Source organism: Macaca fascicularis, chromosome 18, assembly GCF_037993035.2.
Source record: "Macaca fascicularis isolate 582-1 chromosome 18, T2T-MFA8v1.1".
Classification (NCBI taxonomy): domain Eukaryota; kingdom Metazoa; phylum Chordata; class Mammalia; order Primates; family Cercopithecidae; genus Macaca; species Macaca fascicularis.
The window spans coordinates 51,017,168-51,042,801 of NC_088392.1; the positions used below are offsets into that span (position 1 = coordinate 51,017,168).

At 36.7% G+C, this 25,634-nt stretch overlaps 1 long non-coding RNA gene across 2 annotated transcripts in view; it reads left to right on the forward strand.

The window, feature by feature from the left end:
* The window catches only part of LOC123570058 (uncharacterized), a 137,007-nt gene that overhangs the window by 52,694 nt on the left and 58,679 nt on the right, over positions 1 to 25,634 (forward strand). Inside the window, exons 2-4 of one of the 2 annotated variants that reach the window (XR_012427386.1) lie at positions 16,759 to 16,816; positions 22,284 to 22,399; positions 22,855 to 23,796. This is a non-coding gene — a long non-coding RNA (uncharacterized lncRNA). Of the gene's footprint in view, positions 1 to 16,758; positions 16,817 to 22,283; positions 22,400 to 22,854; positions 23,797 to 25,634 lie in introns of those variants that run through there. The other variant, XR_010582872.2, reaches the window with a different exon arrangement.

The window sequence follows — 25,634 nt, forward strand, 5'->3', positions numbered from 1 at the left end:
TTTTTTGCTTCCACATAATTTAAACACATAAGTAATGTAAGGTCTCTAATGCGTTCCCTGAAGATATATTTCTGCATCATAATGTTCTACTTAGATCATAAACTACTCAAGGTCAGTGCGAGTGCCTATTTAACTCTCTTCATGTTCTTCTTACAGCAGCGTGTACTAAGAGATCCTGAATAATTGTCCTCATGAAAAGTAGATGAAGGTGTTTTTCTCCTCAGCAATGGAAAGAAAATCAAGGTTAAATTTAAAACTTATTAGAAACATTCGAAGTTTCATGAGAAAACACTATATTGTACCCAGGTATTTGTATTTCTTTATATCTTGACTCAAGATTAGCTTCCTTTATAAAAACGTTTCAGTAAGTGCTAATAACTACTAAGTAGTCAGGTTTATGCCAAAACACTAAGGATGAAGTAAATTTTAATAAAAAATAGAAATGAAAATATAGATGAGATCTTTGCCTTGAGATTCCACAATATAAGAAAAAGTGAAATATACGGAAATATAGCACAAAAATAAAAAGAAATATAAGGAACACTGACTTCATATGTAGGGTCGCTGGGGGGCTGAGAACAGCAAAGTTGACACCTCATTATATAAATGAGATGTTTGCAGGGGCAAGGTCCACCAGAGCATGTATCTTCTCAGAGTAAGTGCACAGTTAGCCTTGCCATACTAGAATAAGGCAGTTCTCACATATTCTAGCAGTTGGCAATGTGTATTCTAGAAGCTAAGAGTTCAGTTCAATATTAACACTAATGTTAATCAACTGTGCAGTACCCCAACCCTAGCCAGGTCATTGCAGATGGGATTGTTGAGGTCCCCTGAAAGAATTTATTCAGTCACTTTGCTAACTTCTTCTCAAGCACAGATGATTCACAAGGTCAGATATTATATGTATCCACATTGTCTTAGGACATTCAAAGGCATGCCTAGACATAGCAACAACACACATGGTTTGAAAGGAAAAGTCTGAAACCAAATCAAACATGAGTAAACATTCTCATAGGAAGCTTGCAATTAGCCTGGGTTCACCTATTGTGCTTATTCTATGTTATCTTGTAGTATCTTCTAGGTCTTATTCACAAAACTAACTTTTCTGGGACTATAGAAGCAGAGAAGAGACCTTGTGCACACACATAAAAAATAAAATTTTGACTTTAGCCTTGGGCGTTTCTATGAGTATTGTAACATTTGAAGTAAATCTGATGATGTTGAATGCATTCAATGATTCTCTACTGAAATCAGAATATGGCATTCAAGACTGTGATTTCCTCTAAACCTCAATTGCTGTCACTGTCCTCTTTTTTCAGAAATTCTAGCCATAGGAGCTCCCTTTCACTTCTAGAAAATACCACATTCATTTCCAATCCAGGGCATTTGTCCCTGGTGATCATCTACCTAGATTATGTACTCCTCTGTCTGCCTGACTCCTATTCAGCCCGCAGAAAACTGCATGAAGGTCACTTTCTTACCTACACCTTTGATTTTGCTGAGCACCTAAATCTAATATAAAGTAGATTTGTCTTATTACTTTCTTTCAAAGTACAATATTCTTTACCTTTATAATACTCACCAAAATTGTGTTTCTTCAATTTTGTGTTTCTCCCCCTATTGATCTGTTTATAGCAATTTTTCACACTACACTGTAGGCCCTCAATTAATTCACACATAATGGCCACACTGGCCTGTTGACTAAACTGTCACACCAGAACTTCCTACTCCAGGCATCTGACTACCTGAAGTGATATGGAGAAGGAAGGTGGAGAGTGTAAAACCACTGACTTTTGAGGTCTAGCTCAGGCCTAAACTCTGGTTAGATGTAGAAACAGAAGACTTTTGTCTCTATCTCTATTCTTGGTCCGGTCCCTGAGACCCATATCTCACCTCTTACAGAGAAGAGAATACAGGCAGAAACAAAACTTAGATCACTGTATTGACAATGGGCTTTTTGAACTGAAGACCGGAGGCATAAAGACAAGAGGTTAGGGAGGGAGGCTTTCTCTGCAGACCCTTGATAGGGGAGCTGCAGTCCAAGGCAGTGGCTGCACCACAGCAGTGACCCAGTGGCTGACCCTACTGTGCTTAATGGAGCAGCCAGGGAGCAGCGTTATAATGGAAGCCACCAGCAGCTCTGGAAAGATCACAGGAATATGAACAAATGAGTTTCTAAGCACAAGGCCTCCCTTGGGGTTCCCAAAAATAACAGGACATTTTGAGGGGCATCATTGATGTATATCCCTTAGCTATGCTTATTAAAATTATTGAATCGATAGTCAAAGACTAGAAGAATTTGAGGATACTTAGGTTCACATTAATGAATGTGACCATTTCCTTAATCTATCATTATTTGATTCTAATACCTACTTTTGTTTCATTATAATGTTTACATTGTAATTTTTAAAAATCAGAATGCTTCTTACAATCTATGTCAAAACACACTTGCCAACTGCTCCTAGTGGAACAAGTTGAGATGTATTCAGCATGGCTTGGGAATTTACTAACTTAGCTGTGCTTAATGTTATCTGTCCTTCCATTGAATGACTGGCCAAGTCATTGACATTGGTGGTTATTTAAACTTGAATGCCTAAATGTCACAGTACTTTCAAAAGGCCCATGGTGGATGTAGTGTGTTGAAAAAAAAAAAAAAAAAAGTTGTAACAGAACAGAGCACAACCTCTTACCAGGCAAAGCAATTCAGGAGGCAGAAATTGCCAAATCTCTGGAATATATTATAACATTTTCATTAGGCCAGGTTGAGCTGGTATGCCTGATCAATACTTCATGAAAGAATATGCTTTAGGCTCCAAACAACCATGTGTTATAAGATTTTGGATAAGACTTCAGAGGTTTTCTCATTGCCATTGAGGGGTAATTCCCTTATTGAAAAATATGAATATTAGTTTAACCAGAAAGGAAATGCAAACAACTCACTGCTGTTTTATGTGCCTAAAAATGATGTCTGTTGTAAAGCTGCCACACCCAGTTCTCCCAGGTTATGGGGGGCTGCCTGTCCCTGTGATGTTACGTATAACTTTTAATTTCCCAAGACACTTTAGTTTCTGGATGAGAAGAGGTTTCTACTCATATGACATTGTCACATGAAGCTCATATGTTATTTTGTAGATAAATTTGTGTTACAGCTTTGTTAACAGAATAGAAAGAGTATGTTTGGTGAACACAAGTCTATTTAATTTCCATGTATCCTGTAAAAAGAGAAATTGGCAATATGAATGAAATACAATGTATGTGTGTGTACATGTGTGTTACTTATTATGTTATATGTGGTTGTCACAAATTCTGGGATTCAACCTTACTACTGAAGTCTTAGGAATACATGGCCATGAGCCAGGATGAGGATAAGATCAAGGTAAGGATGTAGTCTCAGATATGGAGGCTAAGACTGGACGATATCAACAGGGCTCTAACTCAGCAACAAAAGCCTTGAGGTTGAGGCTTAACAGAACTGTCAAGACAAGATTAGGAGCCTGCCTAGAGGCAGATCAAGAAAGGTGCTGACCCAGGACCTTAAGAAAAAATTCTTTTACATCTTAGATCAGAACAGAATCTGGAGTCCAAGAAAATGTGTGGACTAGGTTGGCAGATTTTTGTGGCTCTGATGAAATCTTTCAGCTGAAATGTCACAGAATTTCCCTGAGTACTACCTTCTATCTTCAAGGGTCCAGGGGTCCTCATCAATCAAAAATTGTATTTTCTTCATTTCAACCATGAAACCCTTTGTTCTTTGGAAAATGTTAGTACTATCTTCTCAACCAACTAATTCATTAATTCGTCGATTTATCTATTTATTTGGCATGCATATATGAATGGGCTATTTAGAACTGCCATGTAACTAAAATAAAATCCTTGGTCTCAAGAAACTTAGAGTTAAGTGAGAAAGACCAGCATGAAAATCATGTAAGTAGAGTATTCCTCCATAGGCAAGCTAAGTGAAAGATATTTTATTTCTTAACCATGTGTTTGTATGTTTTTTCCTAAATTTACTGTACTTTCTGCATTGGATTATTTCTTTAGAGTTAAGTGAGAGTCTGAAAACATTTTTTAAAAATCTATTTATTTGATTTAAGTGTAGTGTGCTGGAAGGAAATTGAAGGTGTGTGGCATAAGAGAAGAGGAAGACCTGAGGGAGTGAGGAGTCTGTTCCTCTCGCTAACACTGAAGCCTGTCTTACAATGAATATGCAAGGAAAACTTATGGAAAAATGTCTTCACAGATGTGGAAGCCAAGGGCATGGGCCTAGGAATGTTTTCCTACCATCTGTCACCTGGACCTAGAAGATAATTGCTGACTTCTGTGTGAGAAGCTGCTTCTAAATGCAGTGGGGCAGACATCTCTCTTAAATTACCGTGACTGGAAGACCATGACTTTCTGTTGTTTCTGTGGAACCCCTAAGGTCCTGCCTTAGATTAAGATTCCTATTCGGTGAATGTGTGCTGGAAATGTCATTATCCTTCTTGACAGACAGATGTCCTGGAAAGACTAATTGCATTCCCAGAAGACAAGGGGGAAAAAAAAAACACTTAAATTAAAAATAAAAGCCAGTGTTTCAATCAGGGATCCAACCTATGAAAAGCAAAGACCAAAGTAAGCATTGTATCTTATAAGCTTATAGAAAAGAGGGGATAGTTATAAATAAATTTACACTTTTCTCTATTCCATTTCACGTTCTTTACCAACTCTTTCTGTCATTCCAAAAGAGAGTCAGGAAGATATAGCTCTTAATCATTGTTGGATACTGTCTTTTTATGGTCCGTGTAAAATATTCCTTCTCCATGAAGTCTTCACTTACAATTTAAGTGCAGATTAAACTGTATGGATGGAAAAAATACTAATCCTAAAAGATAATTCCTCTCTTCCTCAGTTAGTGGAAAATGGTCATGTTCAATTTAAAGGAAGAAGATGTATGAGTGCAAAATATCCTTCAAAGGTTAGCAATCAGATACAACTTGAGTGAAAAGAGGGCCTTGCTGTGGGGAGCCATAGAAAAGTTGAAAAGTAGAAAGAATCCAGTCAATAGGATAGGAGGTAAAAGTAAATTTCAGGGTAGTAACTTCAGCTTGAGCAATGATCCAAAATGGAAGTATTCTAAGCATCCTTAAGAGACTACAAACAGACAGGCCCAGTCATGTATAGTAACATTTTGGAAAGAACAATCTGCAGTTCACTGGATGTCAATTCCTCATCTGAACCCTGCAACATTATGTTGTTTTACTGGAGCTAAAGGCAGAAGCTCAACTAAAAATGATTCCAAATACAAAAGGATAGCTATCAAGACAAATGTGAAGTTTCTCCTCCCTTACAATAACTGTAGGTCAACCAGAATGGCATGCAGCAAAGTTCAAATATATTCATGGCCGTATAATGGTAAAAATAGTGCTTGGCATCAGGCAAGACTCTTCTGGTTGTTAGTGACAGAAAAAACACAAACCCATTCAAGCAAGAAGGAAAATTAGCCATTTAAACCAAACAACACATACACACAATGGGAAGAGAGTCAGCTTCAATATCAGCTGAATACAGTTCACAAATTGTGTGTGTTTGTGTGTGTGTATGTATATATGTGTGTGTGACAGAGAGAGAGAGAGAGAGAGAGAGAGAGAGAGAGAGAGAGAGACCAAGACAGAGATGCAGAGACAGATATATAGAATTAAAGAAAGAGGAAGAGAAGAAATGATATAGATTTTAGGGCTCATCTTACCATATGCTAAATGTGTGTTAACTTCAATCTTTCAGGGCTCTGCACATGGCAGGGATAATGGTCACTGGCAACTCTGGGGTCACATCCTTACAGCTTGCTATTCAAGAGAAAAATATCTCCTTTATTTCCAGGTACTGGTTAAAAAAAAACAAATCCCCAGGAGATGTCTGCCTGACCTGACATATATCCTTTGCTGTCCCTGAGCCAATCTGTGTAGTCACAGAAATGGGCAGTTCTCATTGGCTTGCCTGGCTCCCATACTCATTTCTATGGCCACACAAGTATGTTGTTGTGATTGGAAGCCCTAGTGGAATCATTTGAGACAAGAGGTCTTCTCCAAATATGGTAAATTTAGTTCATCACTGGAGGAAAGAAGAAAGGGAATTGGGAAGACAGAAACAGATTTCCTCCGTTATCCCATACAAGACCAAGTTTCCACCTGCAATGGAATGTCTAGTTCCATAGAGTGCACTTGTAAGTGATGAGGCCAGGCTACTATATTGCCCTCACGTGTCAAGTCTTTATGTATATTGCTGACTATCTAGACTCCCTTTAACTCTATTCTTTGCTTGATTGCCTCCTTCTTACTAGTTTCATCTTGTGACCCTTTCTACATTTATCCTCCATGATTATGAGTCATAGCGTTCCTCTCAATCAGCCCAGTGTCTGAAAAGTAGACATAGATCTTCATATACTCATTACTGTTGGCCAATTAAATTGCCTTCCAAGAAGAGCAGTCAATGGTATTTTCCTTCTCACCCACTGACTGTCCCTAAAATTTAACATGTAAGTTGTAAAATAGTATTCCAGATTTAGTAAGTTCTGCGATCTGTAGTTGTACAGACATTGTGTGGCATAAAATTTACTTTTTGAGACAAGGTCTTGCTCTGTTGCCAAGGGTGGAGACCAGTGGTGCGATCTCGGCTCGTTGCAAGCTCCAACTCCTGGGCTCAAGCAATTCTCCCACCTCAGCCTCCACAGTAGCTGAGACTACAGGCATGCACCACCACACCTGGCTATTTGTGTGTGTGTGTGTATGTGTGTGTGTTTTGTATTTTTAATAGACATGGGGTTTCACCATGTTGCCCAGGCTGTTCTCAAACTTCTGCATTGAAGCAGTCTGCCTGCCTCAGCCTTGGGATTGCAGGTGCGAGTCACCACGCTAGGTCATAAAATGTATTGGGATTAAAGTGTTGGGATTACAGGTGTGAGCCACCGTGCCAGGCCATAAAATTTATTTTGAATATTTTCCTGTGTCAATAACATGTAGCTTTAAGTATCAAGACTAAGGAGTTCTTCTACCACCGAGAAACAACAGTCCAATTTATAAGTAAAAATTCATGCTTTGTTTATCTTTACCTCCCTAACAAAATAGACATGGCCAGTTATGTATACACACACATATACACATACACACACACACACACAGGCACACATACCTATATGTGTGTGTAAATACAAATTCAACCTGTTTAAAAAAATGTAAAAGTGTTTCTGATGCCATGTTTTACAAAATAGAGATGAGTTTTAGGAAGCCATCATAACACGGCCTTCCCCCCAGCAGAGGATATATCAAGTTTTCAGGTTCGGTTCTAGAGAAACTGTCCATGTAACAGGCCTCGGCCCACCCAGTTTGGGTTATAGATGTGAGATATGTTTAAATAGAAATGATTAGCTGTTTTCAGTCACATTAAATTAGTGACCCATTAGTCTGGGTGAGTCTCTAAGAACTGTTATTTTTTCTAAAGCTCCCAAGTTTAGAAACCATTGAGTCATAAGAAGGCAATTAGATCTTCCATATCTAATTAAATTGTCATTTCTGAATACTTAAAACACTTCTGGGCTGTGCCAGCTGCTGCAGTATGTACACAGTAGAGGAAATTGGTAAAAATTTCCAGTGGAGTCTCTTCATACTGATTCCTCTGGTCTCAGTATTCTTTTACCCCCATCAAAATATTTTTTTCCTGTAATGAAATCCAGGTAAAATGGCACCTTCTCTGACACTGTCCCCATATCTATAGGTTTGGGGTTGCCAGATTTAACAAATAAAGTATAGGATTTCCAGTTAAGTTTGAATTTCAGATAACAAGTGATTTTTTTGGAAATTTTCATTTACTCATTATTCTTTTATAATATGAGTATGTTCCAAATATTACATGGGGTATCCTCATAAAAAAATAGCTTATACGGGATGTCCAATCAAATTTCAAAAATTCAAATTTGATTGAACATCCTATATTTTACCTGGCAATGCTATTTTTGGTGTTATGTTACCTTGCTAAGGCTGCCAAAACAAAATACCACAGGCTGGTGTGTTAAAAGACAGAAATCTATATTCTCACAGTTTTGGAGGCTGAAAGTCTGAGATCAAGGTGGCAGCAGGGTCTGTTTCTCCTGAGGTCTCCCTCTTTCCTTAGCTTGAAGATGGCCACCTTCTTTTTATGTATTCGTGTGGTCTTTTCTGTGCAGTTGAGCATTCCTGGCATCTCTCCATGAGTCCTAATCTCTTTTTATAAGAAGACTAGTCATACTAAATTAAGGGCCCACCCTTATGACCACATTTAACTCAATTATCCCTTAAAAGGAACTCTCTCTAAACTATATCCATACTATCACATCCTAAAGTCCTGAAGGTTAGGACTTCAACATAAGAATTTTGGGGAAACACAATTTATTCTAAGTATATTCTCTCCTCTGAGCTGACAAGGTACTCAGGTTTATTGCCATTATTCCTTCAAAATCATGTTTTTGTACTGTTCTGGTGAACATATGGACCTGTCCCTTTCCAGAGGGAGCTTACATTCTAGATGTGGGAGTCGGTCAACAGAGAAGTGAGTACGTAGGTAGTGCTGATTTTCTTGTGCACACCTCTTGACCAGACTGAGGCTCTAGGTTATTATTCTGAGTTATTCTGTTTCTCTTCTGGTCTGCATATCTGCTGTGTCTCAACCAAAGCCTGGCCTATGTAGGAACCCATTAAGCATTAACTTTGCATATCTTTGGAAACAGGTGCCAAGAGTCCCAAATTTCCAAATTTGTTGAACATGTTCATCCATCTTTTGGGGACACTCTACTAAGTTCCTTTTGCATATGCATCTGCAGTTGTAAAATCATTTCAAATCCAAACTTTTACTTCTGCTTTGTGTCATTCTAAGTTACTTTCTTTTTGCACTTTTAACATCTCAAAACCCAGGCTCCAGGAGACGAGGGAAGAGTAATGCATAGCAAGTGTTTCTGCACCCAGATTGTCTGAAAAGACACTCGGTTGTGTGTTGTCAAAAAATTTATTTATGACTTTTTTTTGTTTGTTTTATTTTGTTTCTCATAAAACTGACTGAAGTAAATTAGGATTAGGAAAAAATATGTAAACATATTTTTGGCTAGAACAAAGACTTGACTCCCAGAAATAAAAATAGAATTCTACAAAGTGTTTGACATATGAAGTTTTCAGAGCCTGCCCATTAAGAGGCCTTAGGTCAGGGTCTTCAATAAAGGAGGATTTCTCTATGTATCACCTTTGTGTTTAGAGAAGTCCTCTTCACATTTACAATCAGTGGGCGGCTATTAAACTTATAAGGGATTTTGTCGCTGCTGTTACTGTTTTCTCTTTTCTTTAGCAGCTTTCAGTCAGTAGGAACTGCAAGTGAATTTAAAGTAAGAGATATGTCTCTTAAATGCTTGCAATTTCCTGGTTCCTCAGCCCCTAGCAAATGTCTCATTGTGTTTAACTAATATTTACAACATTTTGCAACACAGCTATTTTATATTATTTTCAAGGTTACATTCCCCTGCCTTGCTTTGGAAACTCCTCAAACATATAGATTGATTATCTAGATGTATACAAATGAGACCCTTCTTAGGTTCAAAGACACTCATAAATAAGAGAAATGTGGTATTTTCCTCTTCTACTAAAGTCCTCCAAATCTCATAAGCTTGAGATAGATCTGTGACCTTCCCATCATATAAAGGCCCATATTTAGAAGACAAAGGATGTTTGCTCATTCACCCAAAGCAGTATTATACAGTGAACTCCCAACCTTCCGCAGAAAGAGGATGGGGAAGCTACATAAGATTTGTGAACTGTGTGCTAAATTATTATAATATGTCCCCCATTGTGCTTCTACAACCACCTCACTGTGATGAGTACCTGAGTGTAACTAAGGTCATAGACTTCAGTCCCAGCAGCGAAATCACTGAGTGCAAAATTGAGCATACACAGGAGGGCATTCTGGAGAAAGCCTTGTGACTGGGGAGACTGGGCACTAGGGAATGGCAAGATGAGGTAGAGTCAGGCAACTCCGTTAATTGTTAACACGGCTTCCAGTCAATGGTTTGGTTTTTCAGGGAGACCCAGACTAATTTAGATAGATGACAATAATAGTCTGTGTCACTAGAAACCCTTAATCACAGTATGTTGAGATGAATCTGTAGATAAGATGTGGTGTCCAGGAAGTAGACTTATTTCTGGTATACACAGCAAGAAGCAAAGAAATATGAAGATTTCCTAAGGGTGCCCATCCAAATTTGTCATTGTGTGTAGGCGTTTACTGTAATGTCCTCTAAGCTTGAAAGAAGTATGAACAATAGGACACTTTCCTATTGTTCTTTGCCAAACATCATGCTAGACTATTGCAGGTGCACAGTCTTTTGTGTCCACCTACCAGGGCCTGAGGAACAAATAGATTTCCTCTTATTATAGTTAATCAACAACAACAACAAAACAAATATGGACACCTTCCTATGTGTTTGCAAAACCCTACAGAAACAAAGGAATGAAACAACAGTGAGAGCACAGAAGGAAGGCGATGGCTGTGAACTGAGTTCTGTTAAATTCCCTTGAGTGAAAATGAAGGACTGTGCCTATATTTCATCATTGTTTTTCTTTACCTTCTTCAGAAAGCAAAAAGACACACTTTTGCTAAGTTTCTCTCAAAATACAAAACTCCAGCAGACATTCGTTGTGTTTTCCACATGGAACACCAAAGAGAGATCTGCAGATGTTGCATAATCTCCTCATTAGCTGCAGAGATGCCCTTGAGAAGGGTCACATAGTCTCTGGTATATACCAGATAGGAAAAATAGACAATACTCACAATCCATCAACCTTTGATAAAAACAAAATACAAAATATACTGTATGTGGGAATCAGCCCTCACAGAGTGGCCTTTTCCTCTGGGCATTCATAGCATACATTTTTAACATTCAGGTGTTTTTTTTTTCTGACCTTATAATAAAACAAGCAAAATTAACTGATAGCATGTTAGTGTATTTAAAGATATTGTCTAGGACAATTTTAACACAATTCAGTGTGTGGTTGGGTTAGCTACTTTTCTCACTGGATTTTATTATTTATATTTGTTTTATGTAACACTGAAAGTTTTTTGCTTTAATAGCTCAGTTAATACAGAGAAAATGTTCTAGTGCGCACTAAAAGTTTTCCAAAATCAAAATATATTTAGAGAATGAGTATGACACAAGTTTGTAGGATACATGACACAATACATTCTTGCAAAGACACCCCATTTCACCTGAGATGTTTATTTACAATCATCTTCACATTTTCAATAGTGAGACCAAATTTCCTTCTATGTTGTTTCCTTTCTATTTAGTCCTCTCCAGTCTTGGAATTACAATATTAGTTGGAGAAAAAAAACCTGTGAACAGTAAACCGATCTTCATGATCCTTTGTTTTTCTAGCTATTTCCCTGGTAACTATTTTCTAAAATATAACAATGCTCTCCTGTCAAATTCATGCCCATATTTGTATATAACTTCTATTTAATCTTCAGAATACTGGATTCATTTGTCGATGCTCTAAGAACGTAGGGTCAGAGAATCATAGGTCTTTTGCAATGGAAGAGGTCTTGGAGATCAATTTAAAAATGAAGAGGTTATGTTGTATAGTTCCTTGCGTATATTTTTTCACAAGTTTTTGAAATTTCAAACCCTTTGGGACACTCAGAAACTCAGATTCTTTTGAAAAATATTAAATATAGCTATTTACAGAGAAATTTAGGAAGAAGAGGTTTCTTGACATACAGTTTTTTGAAGAAAACTTTAATTTTTGGAACATGTTTAGCTTTGCAGAAAAATTGAAAAGTACAGAAAGTTTCTATAAACCTGGCACACATTGTCACTTATTTTAACAGATTACGTTAATAAGACACATTTCTTACAATTAATCACTCAATATTGATGCATTATTATTTTAAAAGTTCATCAGTCTTTTCAATATTCCCTAGTATTTTTTTGTTTGTTTTTTGTTTTTGCTTTGAGACAGACTCTCGCTCTGTCACTCAGGCTGGAGTGCAGTGGTGCGATCTCAGCTCAGTGCAACCTCTGCCTCCTGGGTTCATGCCATTCTCCTGCCTCAGCCTCCCGAGTAGCTGGGACTGCAGGCACCTGCCACAACGTCCAGCTAATTTTTTGTATTTTTAGTAGAGACGGGTTTTTCACCCTGTTAGCGAGGATGGTCTCGATCTCCTGACCTCGTGATCCTCCTGCCTCAGCCTCCCAAAGTGCTGGGATTAGAGGTGTGAGCCACCACGCCTGGCCCACTATTCCCTAGTTTTTACCTAATCTTTCCCCCTCCAAGGATTCTATCCAGAATACATTACATTTAGTGGTTATGTCTCCTCATGCTCCTCCCAACTGTCAGTGTCTCTCAGAATTTCTTTTTTTTTTTTTCTGATGTCTTGCCAGTTTTGAGGCCAGGTATTTTGTAGAATATGCCTCAATCGGAGTTGTCTGATGTTTTTCCCATGATTAGACTGGGGTTATGGTTTTTGGGAAAAAGACCTCAGATCTTAAGTGCCATTTTCATCACAGTATATCAATAGTTCATATTATCAACACGACTTACTGTTGACATAGACTGTGATCACCTGGCTAAGGTACTGCTTGTCAGATTTCTCTATTGTGAAGTTACTATTTTTTTCCTGTTAACATACATTGTTTTGGAAGAAAATAACTGTACGCAGTCTACCCTTAAAGAGAAGAAAGTTATGCTCCTCCTCCTTAAAGGCAGAGTATCTATACATATCATTTGGAATTTTTCTGAAAGGCAGATATGTCTGTTCTCTCCTACTAATAATGTGTTTATATATATACAATTATTATTTGTTTGTATCTTCCTGGACTTGTGGATATTTATTATACTTTGAGTTATAATCCAGTACTTCTTTATTTTGTTGCTCAATGTTTTTGAATTCTGGCCATTGGGAACTCTTTCCTTATATTCCTGTGCATTGTCTTACTCTCAGTTACTACAAGATGTTCCATGCTCATAATATATGTTTACCGCCCCATTCCTTGGATCAGCCATTTCTCTAAGGAGCTCTAGTTCTTTTCATTGAAGAATGGTACTAGAAACCAAATCTGGGCACTAGGTATGCATGTTACTACCAGGTGGTGTTCATTGATGGAACAAGAAAATATATGTGTATAGAAACCTATGCATATGAGTATTTCTACACATATATCTACATGTAACGTCTATATTTTTAGTTAACAAAACATGAGTTCATAACTGGTATCTTAAACTCTAGTCCATTACCAAATGCTTTTTTGTGTCAACGGATATGATCATACGAGTTTTCTGCCTTAACCTGTTAACATGGTGAATTATATTAATATATTTTTAAATGGTGTTCATAACTACAATAAATCCAACTTGGCCATGGTGTATTTTTTAAAGTAAGTTGTTAGATTCAATTTGTTAATTGTTTTTGATGATTTTTGCATTTATGTTCACAATGGTCTCTAGTTTTCTTGTAATGTTTTCTATCTGTTTTGGTGTTAGGGTCATGCTGGCCACATAAAACAAGCATAACTTCCTCTTTTATTTTATGAAATAGATTGGTTGCAATTGGTATTGTTTCTCCCTTAAACATTTGGTGTAATTCATGAGTGAAATCAACTGAATATTGTGCTTATTTTGGAAAGCTATTGATGATTGGTTCAATTTTTAAAATAGATATGGGCATGCTAATTATTTATTTCTCCTTGTAGGAGTTTGCTTTCTAAGGAATTGGTCCATTTGATATATTTGTGGGTATAAGGTTGTTTCTAACATGAATTAGCATTCTGTTAATGTGTATGACATCAATAGTGATGATGGTTCTTTCATTTATTATATTTCTAACTTGTACCTTTTCTTTAATTTTTTACCCTAAAGGTTCATCAATCTTTTTATCAATTCTAAAACCAGCTTTTGATTCCTTCGATTTCCTATATTCTTTTTCTGATTTCAATTTCATTGCTTTTTTTGTTTTTATTTTTATTTTTTGTTTTATACCTATTTTTCCCCCTAGAGTCCTGTGGTAGAAGATTAGATTATTAAATATGAGTTTTTTCTAATATGTGCATTTAATGTTATAAATTTTCCTCTAGGAAGTGGTTTCTCTGCACCCCACAAATTTTAATAAATTGTATTTTCATTTTCTTCTAGTTCAAAATATTTTCTAATTTTCTAGAGACTTTGTTCTCTACATGTGCTCTCTAGAAGTGTGCTGCTTAATCTGCAAAGATTTGGGAATTTTTCACCTATATCTCCATTATTGATTTCTAGTTAACTTCCTTGTGGTCTGAAAACATATTTTGTATTATCTGTATTCTTTTCAATGTTAAGTACTTCATGGCCTAGAATGTGCTCTATGTTGGTAAAGGTTTTATGTGAGTTTGAGATGAATGTTCTGTTTTTGCATGTAGTATTCTGTACCTGTCCATTAGATCAAGTTGATTGAAAGTGCTACTTAGGTAAATTAGAGTGTTATTAATACTCTTCCTGCTTGATTTATCATTATTGAAAAATAGAAATCTCTAGATATACTAGTGGGTTTGTTGATTTCTCCTTCCAATGATACCACTTTTTGCTTCCCATATTTTAAAGCTCTTTGTTAGGTGCATACACATTAGAGATTGTTATATCTTCTCAGATATATGATCACTTTATCATTTTGTATTGCCCATCATTATCTGAATAATTTTCTTTGATCTGAAGTCTTCTATCTCTGAATAGAACAGGTATTATTTAATAGCTCCTGTATCTTTCATTAGTTTAGATGTTAATGTGTACCTTTATATTAAAATGGATTTCATCTAGATAACACATAGTTGTGTCTAGTTTTTGTATTCACTCTGACAGGTCTGTTTTTAATTCATAGATTTAGACAATTCGTGATAACACTTTTTATTGATATACTTGTTCTGATATCTACCATGTTTGTAAATGTTTCGTTTTGTTGCATTTTTTATTTGTTTGTTTCCTCTTTTTTCTGACTTTTAAAATTTTAATTGAGGATTTTATATCTCCACTTTACTTTTCTTCTTAGCATGTCAGTTGTGCATCTTTAAAGTTTATCTTTCGGGGCTGACATGGAGTTTACAATATGCAGTTACAATCAATCTAATTCAATTTTCAAATAATACTATACAGCTCAAGAGGAATGCCAGTACTTTAAAACAGAGTATTGCAATCTTTTATACAACTTTTGTTATATGCTTCACTTAGTTTTATACTATAACCACAGAATACATTGATATGATTATTACTTTTAGCAAAGTTTTTCTGCAAGGTTAATTAAGATGAAAAACAATAAAATATTTTATTGTACCTTCTTTTATTCCTCATCTAAAGCTTTTTCTTGTTTTATGTAATTTAAGTGTCTGACCTAGATCATCGTGCTTATGTCAGCAGATTTGGTGGTGGTTGTAACATTTCTTACAGGGTAGATCTACCAGCAATGAATTCCCATTTTGGGGGTTTGTTTCTTTGTTTGTTTTGTCTGAGAAAATGTTTATTTCTCCTTCACTTTTGAAGGGCGATTTCCTGGATTAAAAAATTCTAGGTTTATGTTTTTTTTCTTTTAACATTTTAAATGTTTTGCTCCAATCTCTTCTTGCTTGCATGATGTCTGACAAGAATCTTCTATGTATTCTTTCTCTTTTTCTTCTTTTCTCCTCTTTTCCTTCTTTTCTTTTCTCTTTAGGGAAGGTAAGTTTAACCATTAGACTTTTTCAAGAATTTTTTCTTTATTTTCACTTTTCTGAAGTTTGAGTATGACATGCCAGGGTGTAATTTTTTTTTTTTTTTTTGTATTTATCCGGCTTCATGTTTTATGAGCATCCTGAATCTGTGGTTTTCTTTCTGGCATTAATTCTGAAAATTGCCTAGTCACTATTGTTTTACATATTTATTCTGTTTTGTTTCTTCTTTCTTCTATTTTAATCACACTTAGACTACAGTTTTTGAAATTGTCTTACAATTTTTGCATGTTCTATTCTCTCTTTTACATTTTTTAAAAATTGTATTTCAGTTAAGGAATATTCTGTTGACATGCTTTCAAGGTCCTTGATCCTTTCCTCAGCCATGGCTAGCTATTAATGAGCACATTAAAGTCATTCTTCATGGCCGTTAGCGATTTTAATTTTCAGGATTTCCTTTTGTTTATTAGTCTTTTTATCTTTGTACTTACATTAGCCATCGCTTTTCCATGTTGTCTACTTTTTCAGTTACAGCCCTTAACCCACCCATTATAGTTATTTTAAATTCCTTTTGTAATAATTCTAATATATCTGTCCTGAGATCGGGTATAATTTTGATTTGTCTCTTCAGATGATGTTTCTTTTCTGCTTATATCATGACTGAAAATTTTTGTTGAAAGATAACTTGATATCTTGATATTAGGAACTGAGTTAAATAGGCCTTTAATGTCAAGTTTTATAGTAATCTGATTAGAAATTAAATTGTGTTTAATGTTAGCCATAGGTGGAGGTACCAAGATTTTCAAATTATTTAAATATTCTTATTTTTCCCCGTATTATCTTTAGATGTTCCTAAAATTCCATTTTAATTCAATCTGAGACTTGCAGTTATAGAACCTGTTGCACATGATATTTACCATGGAGCCTTATGTTATTATGGTGGTAGGGAATTGCAGAAAGGAGACATTCTACAATATTATGATTAAATCATTCTTTTAGTGGACCTCTGTCCCTTAGCTATGACCTCAGGAGTGTTTTTTCTTCCTTAGGTGAGACAGAAAGATTAACCAGCATTGGAGTTGGGAATTGTACTTCCACCTATGTGAGGTAAGACCCTGAGGAAGTTTTTTTAAAATTTATTTACTGAGAAGTATGCATTTTTTATAGAAAGCTGTGATGGTTACATTTTTAGGTCAACTTGGAGGGTGTTTTTGGATTAGATAAACATTTAAGTCCGTGAACTCAGAGTAGGCAGATTGTCCTTCATCATGTGAATGGTCCTCATTCAATCAGTTGAAGGTGCAAGTAGAACAAAGACCTCTGCCTCCCTGCTGGAGAGAATCCTCCAGCCGACTGCTTTTGGACTTCATTTGCACAGTCGGTCCTCTTGAACCTCTTGAGTCTCCACCTTTTTTGACCTTTAGACTGGAACTGCACCATCATTTCTTCCGGGCCTTGAGTCTCTCAGCCCAGCAAATGACAATATAGATTTGGACTCATCAGCCTTCATAATTGTGTGGGCCAATTCCTTATGGGAATTAATCTCCCTCTCTCTCTCTCTCTCTCTCTGTATCTCTGTAGAACCTTCTACATAGAAGCAAAACCAATGCGATATACATATTCTGACCTAATAGTAGATCATACTGGATGTTCAAAATGGTTACTTTCCTCTTCCTCTGCCACAGTCAAAAGGCAGTTTTTTCTCAGCTCTACACCACCATGATTACCTGGTAGGGTACTTGGGGTTTAAACTCACAGACATCTAAAACCCTCCTACATCTGTAGGCCCAGGAATTTTTCACTCTTATACTAGTGTACTCTCAGCCTCCTAGAATTACTCAAAATTACCTTCTAAGTGTTTCTACCAGTTTATGTCTCCAGTGGCTTCTATATCCAGGTAAGCTGATCTCAGCTATCTGCACATTTGATTATCTCTTCTGGTTTTGGTGAGCAGTTTGCCCTGTAACCTCAGTTGTCTAATGGGTCCAGGAAAAGTCATTGATTTTTGGTGTGTTCAGCTTTTTTTCCTGTTTTAAGGATGAAAATAACTTCCAAGCTCTTTACTTGTTGGAGCTGAAATGATACTTATAGTTTCAATGTTGCCCCTTAGCAACATATGACTGCAGGACAAAAAGTTTGCTTTACAAATAATGCTAACTAAAAAATGTTCTAAATTAACCATGCTTCTTAAAAAATAAATGAAAAATATGTAGACATTCAGCAAATTGGTTTAATCTTATTATTAATTTTTATTATCTTAGAATTTAATTTGGGCAGCAATTTTAGGTGAATATATTTCTATAAGCCTTAGCCAAAGTAAAGTAAAGGATAATCTTTATGTTTGAGAAGACTTGAATTATTAATATTAAAAATTCATTTAGAGTTCAATATATTTAATATAAAAATTCAGGGAAAAATAAAAGAATCTCAGAACACATAAAGAAGTGTGACTATAATTTAATAATATCCATGAGGTATCCTTTCCAGAGAGATAATTCTGACAAGTGCTTCTTTGAATAGAGAGGTTTCCTTTATTCATATCTTTAAAGCATCCTCTGTCCATAGGACACAAAACAAAATCACCTGAGAAGTAAAGAGTTTGTTTCACCCTTTGTCAATTTACATTTAGTCTCGAGTAGCTCTTCTAATTATTTATTTTACTTTCTTAAATTATTTTTTTTTCTCCTAGTATCATCAGTACTTAAAAGATCTGTCATATGGGTGCTGTTCTTTATTTTCTTCTAATACTTTAATAAGCCTTAATAATTGCTGCTGCTGCTTATTAATAATCTCAGTTATCCCATTAATGCATTGATGCAAAGAAGCTGCCTCTACCCTAATAGACATAAACGATCTGTGCTTTGTCTTCCATCAAGGTCAGAAGTTGCAGCCATTGATCATATCCTCCCCCTTAGCAATAGATAGATTGTGCATAGTATCTTCCAAAAGTCTGTGCAAATATAATCGTAACTCCATCTCTTCAGGCATATTTGATAGAGAATAACATTCTGTTTCCTTGACAATGGAGTTTGGCATACTGATTGTCTCAGTTGGTTTGGGCTGCTATAACAAAATACCCTAGCCTTTGTGGCTTAAACAACAAACATTTATTTCTTTCACTGCTGCAGGCTTGGAAATACAAAATCAAGGTGCTAGCAGATTCGGTGTCTGGTAAGGGCCCGCTTTCTGGTTCTCAGATAGCTACTGACCTAGCCCATTACATTTGTGCTGCTATAACAGAATTCTAGAGACTGGGCGACTTATAAGGAACAGAAATTTATTGGCTCACAGCTATAGAGGCTGAGAAGCCCAATATTAAGGTGCCAGCAGGCTCAGTGATTCTAATTCCAAGATGGCATGTTGAATGCTGGGTCCTCTGGATGGGAGGAATGCTTCATCTTTACACAGCAGAAGAAAAAAGAAGCAGAAAGGGGTAAAACTCACTCTTCTATAACAGCATTTTTTCCATCCATAAGGGTAGAGCCCTCATGGGCTAATTACTTCCCAAAGGATCTGCCTCTTAATACTGTTACAAGGGCCAATAAATCTGAACATCAATTTAAAGGAGATGAACTTTGAAACCATAGCAGCCACCATTTTGCTGTATCCTCACATGGCCAAGAGAGAGTTCATCTCTGTTATAGCTCTTGTTATCAGGCCACTAATTGCATTGCATCACGAGGGCTCCACCTTGGGGACCTAGTCAACTTCTAGAGGCTCCACATCCATCTACTATCACATTGGGGATTAGGTGTCAACATATGAATTTTAAAATCACACAAACATTCAGTCTATAGCAATAAAATATAAAAAAGGGTGAAATCATCCAAAATACTCTTCTATAAGTACCAAATTGTTTCAAATTGACTATAATTAAAGTTGAAACAATCAAACACAAGAGTAAAGAATAACCTGGGAAGGCCACACCATCCAATTTCCTTTCTTCACCACAGAGATAACTTCCTTATTTACTCATATCTGGGAGTATGTGAGACAGGTTTTGTTAATAGAGATTGAGTCCATTTCTATAGGTGTAAACAGGGGACAGCATTAAGTTAAGTATTTAAAATTGCATTATTATGCTCTAATTTCAAATAGCACAGTTAAAATTGATTATACAAACACCACCCTATGGGGCATTTGCCTCCTCTACTTAGCAAATAGTCCTCTAACTATTTAAACAAATAGTTTTTTATTGCTGTTTGAAGATTTTTGGTTGACCATTTTCTCATCTATCAGGGTGTGGAAAATCAGAACTTTTGGAAGCACACTGATGGCTTTCCATCTGCAAATTTTGTGATAGTGAACTTTCCAAAATGTGAGTAAATGATGAGAGCTCTTGTGTTGTGGGAAGTCAGGGACCCCGAACGGAGGGACTGACTGAAGCCATGGCAGAAGAACATAAATTGTGAAGATTTCATGGACATTTATTAGTTCCCCAAATTAATACTTTTATAATTTCTTACGCCTGTCTTTACTGCAATCTCTGAACATAAATTGTGAAGATTTCATGGACACTTATCACTTCCTCAATCAATACCCTTGTGATTTCCTATGCCTGTCTTTACTTTAATCTCTTAATCCCGTCATCTTCTTTTTAAACTGAGGATATATGTCGCCTCAGGACCCCGTGATGATTGTGTTAACTGCACAAATTGTTTGTAGAGAATGTGTGTTTGAACAAAATGAAATCTGGGCATCTTGAAAAAGGAACAGGATAATAGTGATATTCAGGGAACAAGGGAGGTAACCTTGAACTGACTGCCAGTGAGGGGGACGGAACGTCTTTCAAATGCAAATAGGAGAACTATCGCTGAATTCTTTTTCTCAGCAAGGAACATCCCTGAGAAAGAGAATGCGCCCTGAGGGTAGGTCTATAGATGGCCCTCTTAAGGTGACCGCCTTTTACGGTGGAAGCCGAAGGCATGAAACAAGTCCCGGTCTCCTGTAGTGCTCCCAGGCTTATTAGGACGAAAAAAGTCCCACCTAATACATTTTGGTCAGACAGGTTGTCTGCTCTCAAACCCTGTCTCCTGATAGGATGTTATCAATGACAATGCTTGCCCAAAACTTCATTAGCAATTTTAATTTTGCCCCATCATGTGGTCCTGTGATCTCGCCCTGCCTCCACTTGCTTAGTGATATTTTATTACGTTGTGAAGTATGTGATCTCTGTGACCCACACCCTATTCGTGCACTCCCTCTTCTTTTGAAAATCGCTAATAAAAACTTGCTGGTTTTATGGCTGGGGGAACATCACAGAACCTGCCGACATGTGATGTCTCCCCCGGACATCCAGCTTTAAATTTCTCTCTCTTGTGCTCTTTCCCTTTATTTCTCAAACCAGCCGAGAGGCATAGGAAATAGAAAAGAACACACGTTAACCATCAGGGGCGGGTTCCCCTGATACTCTTGGAGCCTGTATTTCTTTCATTATCAGTACCACCTTTTGCTTCTTTGACAGAGTAAAACATGTAAGCAGCTGCAAATGCTGTGTGTACAAGATATTACATGGATACAACATCAGTCATGTATATCATGCCTATTGTAGTTTTCCAGAAACAATGTAAGTTTGTCCTGGAACAATCACCCCATGTAGATGGACTGATTTGGGCACCTAATATTAATACGGTAAAATGGCAAGGAAACGACAAAGACAGATCAGTTCCCACTTTTTGAAAGACCCTTGGACATCTTAAAAGTCATGCAGGGGTGAAGGACCACAAAGAGGCAGGAAGAATAGAGCCTCACAGCCTAAATAGGCTTCTTATAATTTACTCCTATCTTTACTTTCATAATTACCCCATGAATTAGCTGCTACTACAATTATTCCTGCTTAAACGAAGAGAAGTGGAAGGCACAGGTATAAAATTCCTGAGTTTATACAATTCTTTAGTTTGCTATGAGGATTGATGTCAAAGCCTTTAGCTCAGTGTTCTTTCTGCCTAGAAATTAGAATAGAAATTTCTTCACTGGACTCAAGATAGTTGACTTTGGATATTGCAGTGGTCACTGCTAATTGTCCACTTATATTCATTCTCTTCACTTTCTACATTCTATCAGAGACCTGACGGAAGTCTGGAATTATTTCCTCTCCCAATATTACCCCTGTTGAATGAAGGGATATTGATCTCTTCCCACCCCTATGGGTAGGGCTCCTTTTCATCTAAGAGCAGCAGGTAATACTATCCTTCATACTATTTTTCAGTATAGAAATGTACGAATGAACCACTGACTCTCTGAAAAAGTTTTCTGGGTGACTCTTAGAAGGGATTTCCTTTTCCCTAAGAGAGATACTTTAGAAGTAAGATTCTCTCTCTTTTGCAGCTTGCACTTTTCTTAACAATGTTAAAAAGCAGGAAAGGAAACTAAGTGCATATACAAAATGGTGCATTGCTGAGACAGTTTACAAAGAAACAGTGTCAGAGTCCTATAGTAGGAGGCCTGAAGATGCTACATTTCTAGATTCTGTGTTGTGTAAAACATCCCTTATGAGTTCAGCCACTTTTAAACAGGTTTCTGTAACTTTTATCCAAAAACTTTCTGATATAATAATATAGCATTTTATTTTTAGGAATGTATATCCAACTATCCCAAACAGGAAGTGATGTTATGTTCCCCAGGATGGCCTTGAACTCCTGTTCTCAAGTGAGTCTCTCACTACAGGATCCAAAGTAGCTGGAATTACAGGTAAACTTTCAGAATTTTATCCAGCCTTTCAATCTGCAAAGCATGAACCACTATTTTCTTCTTATCAAATCATGTATCCTCTTTCTTGATGCTCAAAATCTTCGTCACTGGACAAATTTTCCTCACTAATCAATTCATCTCACTTTGAATATTGAAAAAACAGTGTATACTCATCTTCCAAATGACTTTATGTTCACAATTCCACATAGCTGCTACCAGTTATATGCTGAGTTGGCAGTGTCTTTAATCTGTGTTGGAGTTGCCTCTTCCATTATCTTTTAAGCTCCTGTAGAAAGACAGGCTTAAGTTTCCCTTTTTATTTTTCAAAGCACATAGCATTAGACTCAAAATTCAAAAGCTTTTTATCAATTTATCCTGATAGAAACTGATATAAAATATTCCCATAGTTACCTGGGTGAAGCAATTATGAAGTTCTTTGGCTTTCTGCTTCATAGATTCAATTCATTTCTTATCATGAAATCTGAATGGGGTTGACCCAAAAGAAGCATTGGACTAATATTCCCAAGATATGAGCTGAGTGGAATCCAAGGACTAACAGGTGTGGCTGTTTTTCACAAATCTCTGTGTCACTTTGACTTTATATTACTTGTGTTTTTTTCTCGTGGTGTAATTCTTATTTCTGTGCAGGCTAATATGGCCCCATTTTTGTGTCCTTGCATGTGATGTCCCTCCTGACAGATAGTTCACCTTTGCTGTCCAATTTGAGACCATCATCTCCTGACATAGTGCTGTCCTATGAAGGCTCACCTTGCTTCCTTTGGGATGACGTACTGTTAATCATCACCGACCTAATAACAGTGATGTTAATGCTGCAGCCATAATACTCTTGTCTCCCTCCCTAGGCCTTCTGGGCTGTTCAGACCGCTAATGTCTTGTTAAAACTTTTTTACTTATTAATTTTATCTGTGACACAGCCTGATTAGCTTCTGAATTACTTCGTGCCTATTTTTAGTCTGCCATGCTTCTATCCTTCACAGACAGTTTAATCCCAAAGTATTAATTCGTCTCTATATAATGCTGACTTGTCTTTCCACAGGTATCCTAAATCTTCCTGTTTTCACTCAAGGTCCATCCACCTTGCTTTAACTTGCATTTCTTGCCGATTACTTTCATTTTTTCTGTGGATGCAGAGAACTCCTTGTCTGGAGACCAAGAGAAAGCCTGGGGTCCATCACCAAACTATCATCAACACATGCAAGGAAGCATATAAGATTATTAAAAATCTGTGATCAACAGGGACTCTAGAAGAATATAGGCACACTCTTATGGGAGACACTGTTGAGATGCTCTTTCTGTAGTTTAGATGCCCATAAATTCTGTTGTTGAGGAAAACTAACAAATTCAATGGCAATAAATATAAGATGGTTTGGAATAAACATGCTCTGCAGTAAACTGTCTATAACCAACTGATAAAATGTGTGGTCCGAACATTCAGTGCTATGTGTAGACAGAAGGAAGACAGAGGAAAGTTGTAATTAGAGGGTTTGTAGAAAGCATTAACAGAGGATTTTGACCAGTGTTATGGTATGAATGATGTCTAATATGCCAGAAAGAAACAAGGAGGAATGTAATCAGGACAGGAAGAACATTATGAGGGAAAAACTTGAGAATGCACTTAAAATAAAATGAGTTGGTAAAGATAAGAAAGAAGAGTAACACTTGGAAAGGAGGCATAGAATAAAAGTTACATAGCCATTCTGGGTTGCACTGAATTTTAAGTTGAGGGGCTGGATATATTTATACTGGGACAGGGAGAGTTATAGGTTTAATTTAAAGTCAGTTAGATATAAGTGTTGGGCATCCAAACATTCAGCTGCTATTGTGAAGCCCCATGGGATCTTTTTCACACAAGACTTGACTGAGAAGTGCATTGATTTTTATATGTATATATTTATGTATGACCTATATATGTGCATGTGTGTGCACACACACACAGAGATAGCATGCACTCGCATGTGTATGTATATATGTGAACTGAATTTCGTGAGCTTCCCAGTCAATTCCATTGTGTACATCTTTCTTTTCTCCTTTAATTTGGGTCTTCTGGCTAACAGCCTAATTTTCCCACTTCTGACCCAACCTCCACATACTACCTCCTTCTGACTTTAGGTATAACTTTGTACTCCTAGTCTCATTTGTGTCACCTGATGACTTGATGCATTCATGTGCAAACCTGTACTCTTTATTCTGGCTCTAGTGGGCCTTTGGGATCTCTAGCCTCTCTTTCTATGAGCTGTTTCTGAGGACAGCTCTCCATCTGTTCTGAACTATGTACACAGACAAGATTTGATAGTCAAGGGACAATATTTTGTGAAAGTAAAAATTCACTTCTGTTACCAGGACCATAGAGTAAGCCCTTTAAGAACAAGGGTGATAATCTACTCAGTTTGGCATACCCACTCTGCAGTGACTGGCATGGAATGCAAATTCAACAGACTCTACATCCTACATACATGCAAATTTTATTGGTCAATTATACTTTGATAAAGCCAAAAAATAAAATGAAATTAAGAATAAATGATACCAGCTTTTGAGATTAAACAATTTTTATTAAACAGTTATCTATTAGATGAATATGGTCACAATCTTACCTCATTAAAGTATATTGTACACTTTAGATATGTGCAGAATATTAGTCTCAGTTATACCTCAATGAAAGGGGTCAGTGTATGTATTGATAAGCTGTATGACAAAGCTTTACAAAGAAGTGAAAGAAGATAAAATGATGAAAATGTGTATTGTGCTGAGGAAACACATAGTAAATGAGTGTTACTAAAAGCAGCAATATGGATTCATGCAGTTGACTTGGATGAGTCTGGGAAGTTTTTGCAGAAACACAGAACTAAGATTTAAGGGATAAATAAGAATTTTCCAAATGAACAGGTAGAGGGATGATGCTCCAATCCAGAAAGAGAGGCATGTGCAAAGTCACTGAGGTATGAACATGCCAGGTGTGCTTAGTATGGGTGGAGCTTAAAGAATGACATTGTCAGTTCCAACTAGCAAATGGTACTTGTAATGGTTAATACTGAGTGTCAACTTGATTGGATTGAAGGATACAAAGTATTGATCCTGGGTGTGTCTGTGAGGGTGTTGCCAAAAGAGATTAACATTTGAGTCAGTGGGCTGGGGAAGGCAGATCCACCCTTAATCTGGTGGGTACAATCTAATCAGATGCCAGTGAATATAAAGCAGACAGAAAAATGTGAAAAGG